Consider the following 10,079-nt stretch of genomic DNA (forward strand, 5'->3'; position numbering starts at 1 on the left):
TTGTTGTTCAAACTCAGCATGTCTGAAACAAGACTGTTTTTTCTCTTTTGTATACCTTTTATTTCACCTACTTTTCTCCATTTTAAGTCAACAAGCATTCATTTAGTATCTATTACATGACAGGCATGGTGCTAAGCACTGGCAGTACAAAGAAAGGCAAAAGATAATTCCTGCTTTCAAGAAGTTCACAATCTAATGGAGGAGGCAACATGCAAGCAACAAAGTACATCACACATATAGGGTAAGGTGAAGGAAAGTAATGGCCTTAAGGGGAATTGGGAAAGATTTCTTGTAGAAGTTCCCTTTCTAATTTGGCCTACCCCCCTACCCCCACCCCTCTCTCTCTCTCTCTCTCTCTCTCTCTCTCACACACACACACACACACACACACACACACATTTTCCTAAAGCACAAAACTATCTAAATTACTTTTTTATTCACTTATCTTCAGTGAGTCTCAATTTCATAGATGCAAACGATATAGCTTGACATTTAAAGTCCTTCATGCGCTCAAGGACAGCTAGTAGCACAGTGGATAGAACACTGAACTTGGAGTCAGAAAGATCATCTTCATGAATTCAAATTTGACCCCCAACTCTTATTAGTTGTGTGACCCTGGACAATTCATTTAACCCTGTTTGCCTCGGTTTCCTCAATTGTGAAATGAGCTGGAGAAAGAAAGAAAAAAATCACTCCAGTATCTTTTGCAAGAAAACCCAAAAAGGGTCCTGGAGAATCAGACGTGACTGAATTAACTGAGTAACAATGATACAATCTGGATCCAGTTTACCTTCCCAGTCTGATTTCACACAATCTGACAATCATATCCCTACATCTTCACCAAAGTTGTCTATTTGTGCTTCCTTCCAATTCATAATTTTATTTTCTTCCTCTTAGTATGTGCACTAGCTCTCTTCCTTGACAGAAATGTACCTTTTTTTCCCACTCCACATTTTAGAATCATTATATTCCTACAAAGTTTAGTTCAGATGCTACATTCATCAATGAACCTTTCCTTATAACCTTGATTAATTGTTCCTCTCATCTCGATTTTGTTCCATTTTCTACTTTCAATTTAGCTTATTTTTTCACCCCCACTAACTGTCCTATATTGTAAATAGCTTCCTGAATATTTCACAAATGAGACTTTACATCTTTCAGTCCTGTAATGCTCTCTCTCTCTCTCTCTCTCTCTCTCTCTCTCTCTCTCTCTCTCTCTCTCTCTTTTTCTCTCTCTCCCGATTCTGACTTCTCAGGCTTCTTTCAAATCCTGGATAAAATTACAACTTCTGTAGAAAGGCTATTCCAATTGACTTTAAGACTTAGAGCTTCTCTTTGTTAATTATTTTCTTTTTACCCTGAATATAGCTTATTTTGATATAATTGTTTGTTATTTCTCCAATTAAATTGTGAGCTCCTTGAGATTTATTTTTATTGATTATTTGTTAAAAGAATTATTTGCTTGCATAGATGAAAGTAAATCATTAGTTCTTTATTTGTATTTATTTCACTGACTTCTGTAGAGCACATGGAATTGATATGAACTAAAATAAATGTAATTTCAGTTTAGATTAAACTTGAAGTATAGAAACTCAGGCAGAATTAAATAATTTAAAACACAGAGAACTGAGGTCTAAAAGTTCTGTTCATTGGAAGGCTGTGGCTTTTAGTTTGATTTAAAATAAATTACTATAGTTCACAAAGTTTATAAAAGCACTGACTATCCCTGTTGCAGAAGGGCTATCTAGTATGTGTAGTTAGGTATAAGACCACCAGGTGCCAGCATTGGAGAGCAATTTAGGATTAGCAGAGAAATCATTAGAGAAACGAGTTTGATGGATACCAACAGTTGACAGAACAGCCTTAAAATTAACTGAAAAGGATATAGGATCTAGAAAAGGAGGACTAATTGTGGATTTGAAGAGCATGACCATATATTCTCATGTACCATCTCCCAAATGTGTTCCTAGGTGACAAAAGTTTTCTATGTATATGCTCACTCTTTGGTGATCAGTGGATTCTTTCAATTTCTATTTTACTCTCTAGTTCTAGAATATCGGGACAGTTTTCTTCAATAATTCCTTGAAAGATGATGTCTATGATCTTTTTTTTCCATCATGGTTTCTAGGTGGCCTAATATTTTTTTTTCATTTTTCCCCAATAAGATATTTCATATTGTCTTTTTTATTTCTTTGGTTTTCTTTTATTGCTTTTTAAAAATTTCTAATAAAGTCATTAGCTCCCATTTTCTCCATTCTAATGTGTAAGGAATTATTTTCTTCAATGACCTTTTTTGCCTCTTTTCCCATTTGGCCAATTTTGCTCTTTAAGTTGTTCTTTTTTTTTTTTTTTTTTTTTTTTGATATTTCCTTTAACATTTGACCTAATCTGTTTTTAAAGTGTTATTGTCCTCAATAATTTTTTGGTGTGTATGTGTGTCCACTTTACTAAACTGTTGATTTGTTTTTCATGTTTTTCTTGTATCACTCTCATTTCTGCTCCCAATTTTTCCTCTACCTCTCTTGATTTTCAAAAAAAAAATTTGAGCTCCTTCATAGCCTGAGGTCAAATCATTATTTTCTTGGAGCTTTGGATGTAGGAGCTTTGACTTTGTAATATTCTGAGTATGTGTTTTGATCTTCCTTGTCAAAATAGTGGCTTTCTATGGTCTGAATATTTTTTCTGTTGTTTGCTCATCCTTCCAGAGTATTATTTCACTTTTAACTCTGTTAAAGTAGGGCTCCATTTATAGAGTAGAGGGCTCATTGTCCTTAGCATCAGGGGTTTTGTGCAGCTATCTTCAGAGATACTTCTAGGGACAAGTTTTTAATTCTTTTAAGGTGGTATGTTCTTTTTATTTTTTTAATATTATAAATTTTTATTTACAAAACATATGTATGCATGGGCAATTTTTCAATATTGACGCTTTCAAAATCTTCTGTTCCAAATTTTCCCTTTCTTCCCCCATCCCCTCCCCTATATGGCAGATAGTCCCATATATGTTAAATATATTAAAGTATATGTTAAGTACAGTGTTTGTGTACATATTTATATAATTTTCTTGTGCACAAGAAAAATCAGATCTAGAAAGAAAGAAAAAAAAGGGTGGTATGTTCTAAGGAGAAATCTTTATTACTCTCTTGGCTTGTGATTTGTCCTGGCCACAGTCTTTTATGCTGTGGAACTCAGAGGAGGTCCCTGCTTCACTATGGCCACAAGTCCTGGTGTGCTGCTGCTCTTCCATTCCCTGGGACTGCTACCCGGGATTATGCAGTACAGACAAAGTAATAGAGTCCTGCCTGCTAGGAAAGAGACCCTTGTGATCTTCAGATCAGTTGTTGAAACCCCTTATTGTCTGTGGGCCGAGAGCTCCAGAAGCAGCTCCTGCCACAGCTGATTCAACGATTCTCCAGGCCTGCTCCTGATTTACTGGGACCAGGACTGTGCTGGCACGGTCTGTACTAGAATGTGCGCCATTCTCACCTAGAAGGTACAGACTTTTCCTGCTGACTTAAATTGTCTTTGGCTTCTGTGGGAGAGGTTAAAAGTTGCCACTGCTGCCACTGGTTCAATTGGCCTAAGTCCTGTTCCTTGTTTGCTGGGTCTGAGTCTGTGCATTAGTGGGCTGCACTGGATTGTGCTTGACCATCACCCTGGTGCAATAGAGCTTTTCTACAGGCCTTCTACATTGGCCTGGTCTGGAAACCCTTTCAATCCACATTTTTTGTGGGTTTTGTCACACTAGAATATTTAGAATTGTTATTTAAAGGTATTTGGAGAAGGTTGGGGGAGAGGTTGAAAATCTCCCTGCCTTTTTTTCTGCCATCTTGGCTCTGTTTTTCCCATAGCCATTTTACAGAAAGAGCTTTAATTCTTAGGGAGATTTATTTTAAATAATGAGCCGGTCTCCACCCCTTGGCAACTTACCTCCATCACTCTTGGCTTTTTCCTTTTGAACTGTTTAAAACATTGCTTCCCTTTTCTACATGGTAGGTGTAAATGCTTAAAAAGAGTTAAACTATTCAATTAATATCTCTTTTTTCAAAAGGTTCACCCTATAATATCCTTTCCTTATTGAAAGTCCACCCTTTCTTTCACTTAATCCTTTCCAGTTCTTTAATTCAATTTCTAAGTGAACTCCTCTACTTAGCATTTATATCCCATATCTGGGATATCTCCCTTTACTAACATGGCTTTTTCAATTCCCTTCTATTCTTTCAATACCCATCTCCAGAGCTACCTTCTACAGGAAGCCTTTCCATGTTTAGAGTCCTTTCCTCAAAACATTACAGGACACTTGTCCTTGGGTCTCACCATTGGATAGGTCATGAACTATTGTGTATTCATTTGCCTGCAGTGGCATCTTATTTCCCTCATTGGACTATCAATCAACACCTTTAGGCAGGGACCATGCCTTAACTAAACATTTTATTTTTCCTGACGCTTTCCCCAAAGTTATATCTACTTTATATATAACACACACATATATAAATATAATATTTATATATGTTATATATATATTACTTTATAATTTTTGTCTTTGTTGTTGTTGTTCAAGGACTGCAACATATTATATTTTGAGTATAATCCAATTCCTTCATTTTGAAAACTGAGACTCAGAGAAGGGAAGTGACTGGTCCATGAATTTTAGTGGAATCATGGCATATCAAATTCTTTGGACTACCTAGTTGTCACTCTTCCCACTCATGATATCTTCAAATGACTTTACTCAAGTCATGATGTTATTGATCCTCTTTGAGAATGAAGGATGAGCAACAACAATGGTAAATGTTGAAATATATACCAAAGCTCCAAATAAGATGAAATTTATGCTGTATTTATGAGCCTTCAATAATCAAATTTTTGAATGTTTGAAGATTTGGATTCAGTGAGGGGAATAGTAATTTCAATGAAAATGTACCAGAAGGAACGAGTCACCTTGGCTCTTCCCCCCCTGCCATCTTAGTGATTTGATAGTCTCCTGTATTTGTTTGAAATTGTGTGATGATATAATATACTAATACTGGGCTTTCAGTTATATATCCCCAATTAGTTAGTATGTTGAAACAAAAATCTAAGAGCAGATCTGATCTCATTCATGCTTAATCAACTATAACATAATTAAGTCAATTAGTCTGGAAAAACTGATTACACATGAAATGAATAGTGTATCCTTTGGTCAAATCATTATTTTATACAATCTTTCTTTTTTTTTCCCCTCATAAATTTAATGAGTGAAATTCTAAGTAAACTTTCCCCATTGTGTGGAGAATTTTGAAGACATTTCGTTTTATCCAGAGTTGCAATGACAAGAGAAGCCATAAGGTGGCATTGCTTACCCTCAGAACCATGGCCTTCTTTTACCCCTACCATCTACTACAAAATGAGAGCCTGGTTCTTAGAATTTCACAAGCTAAAATCTGGAAAATGCTTGGTTCTACAGAGGTGATTGAGGACTAGGGTCTCTGTTGTGGTGGAGAAAGAAAAAGCAGAAGTCCCATTTACCAGTGCTCCTTCATTGGTTGTTTTGGAAGGCCCAGAACTCTATGAGCTGTGTAATGTTGGGAAATTAGCAAAATTTGTTGTTGTTTTACTACTATCATCCCCTTCTTGGGTGTTTACATTTTAAATAAAGGTTATGTTTTAAGCCCAATGAATAAATTCCTAATTATGAAATTTGTGGAACTACTCAGTCAGTGGATAATGTGTTTAAAGGCCTTTGCCATAGCCACTGAGGTAACACAATGTAAGTGACTCCCTACAATCTCTTTGGATGGCCAGTCTCATGACCTGGCTCATGTGTTGGATTTCACAAAATGGAATGGGTGGAAGTTTCAAGAAACTTTAGCAACTTTCTAATTATCATTATGATTGTACTCAATGACTTGTATTCTTCTTATTTTGTTCCTAAGTGACATCATAGATTCAGACTCAATTCTATTTAGAGATGGAAGACAAGAAATTTGAGGGGTATGAAAAAGACATTCTTACCCAAGATATTCTTCCTCATTGGGCCAGAAGTCCCACCTGGTCACTCTTTTGATATAAAATATCTGTCTGCCACTGATATAGTGCAGAGAGCTCTTGATTTGGAGTCAGGAAACCTAATTCCAATACATCTTCAGACAGAATCAGAAGTTACCTAAGAGACTCTTTGATTGCCTCATCTTATGTGTGAGGCAGCTGAGACCCACCCAAAATTTTAAATGACTTGCTGGAACACACATAGAATCCTAGACCTGGAGCTGAAAGTCCAAAGATTCCAGCTTCCCATTTCTCTCTCTCTCTCTCTCTCTCTCTCTCTCTCTCTCTCTCTCTCTCTCTCTCTCTGTCTCTCTGTCTCTATTTCTCTCTCTCTTTTCTCTCTCTCTCTGTCTCTCTCTCTCTTTCTCTCTCTCTTCCTTCCTCTCTGTTTGTCTTTATCTTTCTTTCTGTCTCTGTCTCTGTCTCTATTTCTCTCTCTCTGTCTCTCTGTCTCTCTCTCTCTCTCTCTTCCTTCCTCTCTGTTTGTCTTTGTCTTTCTTTCTGTCTCTGTCTCTCTCTCTGTCTCTATTTCTCTCTTTTTCTTTCTCTCTCTCTGTCTTTTTCTCTCTCTCTGTCTCTCTCTTTCTCTCTCTTCCTTCCTCTCTGTTTGTCTTTGTCTTTCTTTCTATCTCTGTCTATCTCTCTCCCTGTCTTTCAGTCTCTCTGCCTCTCTCTCTTTCCGTCTCCCTCTGTGTGTGCTATTATCACTGCAGTGATGATAATGATGATGATTCAATGGTGATGATGATAAAGGTAGTGAATATTTGTTATGCAGGAAGAGGTAACAGAGCATTGGAGCTCTCCCAGCTTTTTCTTATTAATCTCCCTTAATTGTTCATATTTGAGTACATTAAGAATTCATGGTGACATCCTCATACATCTGCTTTCACTGATGGAGGTTCCAGCCTCTCTTTGATCTTGTAGCAAATCTTTTAGAGTAATGGGGCCCAAAACATCTCTCCCATAGTGAAAAAAAATATCCGTCTCTGAGCCTTCTTGTTTTCAAAAGTACTTCTCAAGATTTGCCTCGAAGCCCTTTGCTTCTCTCTTTCCACATTCTGTCCCTTGGAAATCTCCTCTATTCCATGGCTGAGATGTGACCTGTTTGTGAAGGGCCTCTGGCTTTGTTTCTCCAGCCCCAAACGTCTCTTCTGAGCTTCAGTCTGCATCAGTAGGTTGCATGTTAGGGCCAGTCTTCAGATCTGTACTGATATCTCCTCAAATATCAATAGTCCAAAACCATCTCTGTCACCTGTTGGTATCAAAGGCACTTCTCTTACCGATTGTACAGATTTTAGCTAATGACAGTCTTGTGTGTCTTTCTACCTTTGGAAAGCAGAGCCAGGAGCAGCAGGTAGAAAGCTACAAAGAGACACGTCTGCTGGAGACACTGGATTCCTTCTAATGTGATGAAGGAGCAGCCTCTAGAGCTCCCCTCACCTGAGGCTACTAAGCAGAGGCTGGCTCACCACATGGACACTGGTGTTTAGGCATGTGTTACCAAGCTCCCTTTTTCCTCCTGTCCAATAGCCCTCACGCCATGGAACAGTTTTTGCCCAGAAGCCCTATTCTCCCCTTTGGAGATGCTGGAAGTGGAACATTCACTTTATGAGAGGCCCCAGACATGCTAACTTCAATCCTATATTGTCTCACTTTCTGGAAATCTCATCAGTTGTTTGTTTTTTCCTTAGGCAAGTCCCCTTCACTGGCCTTCTTTCTCTCTCCTCTTTACATGGCAGCTTATCCCATAAGAAGAAAAGCTCTTGAAGGTAGAGACTATTTTGATCCTTATGTTTGTTTCTCCACAACTTATCGCTCTTCCTAGAGAATGATAAGCTCTTGCTTGTTGTTCGGTCTGGCCAGCTTTCTGGTCTCCAATGAGACAGATGCTGGCTCAATGGACAGAGCACTAATCCAGGAAGCAGGAAGATTGCTTCATTCCCTAACTGTGCCAGCCTGAGAAGATCACTTCCTTTTCCATTCCTCATCTGCAAAAAGGGGATAATGGAACCACTTTCCCAGGTTTGTTATAAGGATCAAATGGGATAGGTTTGTAAAACACTTAGCAAGTGCCTGGCACTTAGTAGGCATTATATGAATGTTTATTTTCTTTTCCCCATCCCTTCCAACTCTAAGGTTCACAAGGAGAATCTTTCTTGTTGCTTGTATAATGGAGAATTAAGAGAGACCATTCAGTCTTCCCCATGTATATTCTACAAACACCAAGTTAAATAATTACAATGTTCTTTGCAAGAACTTATTTCTTGGTCATTTTAAGCTGGTTACCTTTTTAGGGTGGGGGTAGCAGGTGATGGCTTCAGGCAAGCCCTTACCCCAACCCACCTGCCACTTTTGTTAAACCCCAGAGACCTGTCTGTATAAGCAACATAGCCGTTTTGGAATAATCACCAGAGATCTTGCCCCGACGGTACCAGCCTCTCTGCATGGACCTGGTAGCCTGTCGGCACAAGATTGATTTCTCCTAATTCTATTACTTCGAGCCTCCTGACAAGGTAGTTAATCACCATGCTCTTGACAGGCATCCGGAGTCTCCAGAGATGAAACTGCATCTGGGGGAGGGTAACCCAGGTAGGATGCTGCTGCCTGTTGCTGTTTTAAGGAACTCAGATTTGCTTTGACCGCTCACAATCGAGGGTTGTCCAGACTCAGGGCATGTGACGGGGTTAGAATAGCTCTGACTTGGGGTTTAGGAAGGTATCCCTGCTTTGCTTAATTAAATCAGTCTTAAGGCCTTCTAATCCCAAAGTAAAGACATAATCAACTCCGAGAGCCTCTTTTACTTACCTAGTATATTATTACAATGTGCTGACTACTTCATATTTTTAGCGGGTGGTCCAAGGTCTCCGCTATTAATTAGGTTACATCAAATAGACCACTTTTGCACGTTATCACTGCCAGAAAGTAGGAAGTAGCTAGAACTGTTTCTTCCTTTCTTTGTATCAGCAGCACTTAGCATGGTGCCGGGCATATATTAAATGTGGCTTATCACTAAGATGCTCTGTGGTCACAAGGTCTGGGAACATGCCGGGCCGGCTCTTGGAACTTTTCCATGGAGCAATAGTAGACTTTCCATTATCGCTGCAGGTGAGGCCGTCCCAGCCGATGAAGCTCCAGGTAAATGGAACATTGAGGGATGGAGAATATGCACGCCAGGAAATAAACACTTCTGAGTCTTTGCATATAAACAAGGTCCCCAGAAGGACACAAAACTAATTGTGAAAAGTATGGAAATTCCTCCGCCCTCTCATCAGGTTCTGCAAAATAGGTTCACTGTGGGAAGCAGATACCCACTTTGTACAGTGGATGCTTAACTTGGACACAGACTGAGTTTTGCGATTTTAATTTTGAGATTATAGATGTAGATAAGAAGGAATTTCATTACTTTGGAAGGCAAGGAAACTGAGGCACAGGGAGGTTCTGTCTCTCATAGAGAATCTCACAGCTAATAGGCTTAGGAGTTGGTCTTTGATCCTAGCTGCCTACATTAGAAATTTTTCCTTTGTCCTAAGCTATCTGCTCACCGTGGGGAAGCATCATTAAAATAAATCATAGAATCATCAAAAATATCAACTTCAAGCCAGAGACACCTTCAAGATCATGTAGATCTAATTTTCTAGATGAGAAACTCAAAAAGTTGGCCAAGATTCTCACAATGGAATGAAGAAAAGGAACATTTCTTAATAGCCTACTATGTGCCAAGAATTGTGCTAAATGCTTTAGAAATGTTACTCTTATTTTGCACTGAGGAAAATAAGACAAGTGGGGAATAAATTACTTGGCCAAGATCACACAGCCAATCACAGACTGAATTCAGATTTTGACTCTGAACTTCCGGACTCCAAGCCCAGAGCTCTAACCACTTTTTCTCTCTGCCCACTAATTTTAGCCAACAAGTAAGTAACTGGAAGAGTAGGGAGAAAATTCAGATCTTGTGTTTCTCCAAGAAAAAAATGAGACATTTGTCTGAGACCAGCTCCAGATTTCATAGAACAATTTTGTTGTCCAGGTCGTTGAAATGGTACACAACCGCAATG

The sequence above is a fragment of the Sarcophilus harrisii genome, chromosome 3, assembly GCF_902635505.1.
Source record: "Sarcophilus harrisii chromosome 3, mSarHar1.11, whole genome shotgun sequence".
Taxonomy (NCBI): domain Eukaryota; kingdom Metazoa; phylum Chordata; class Mammalia; order Dasyuromorphia; family Dasyuridae; genus Sarcophilus; species Sarcophilus harrisii.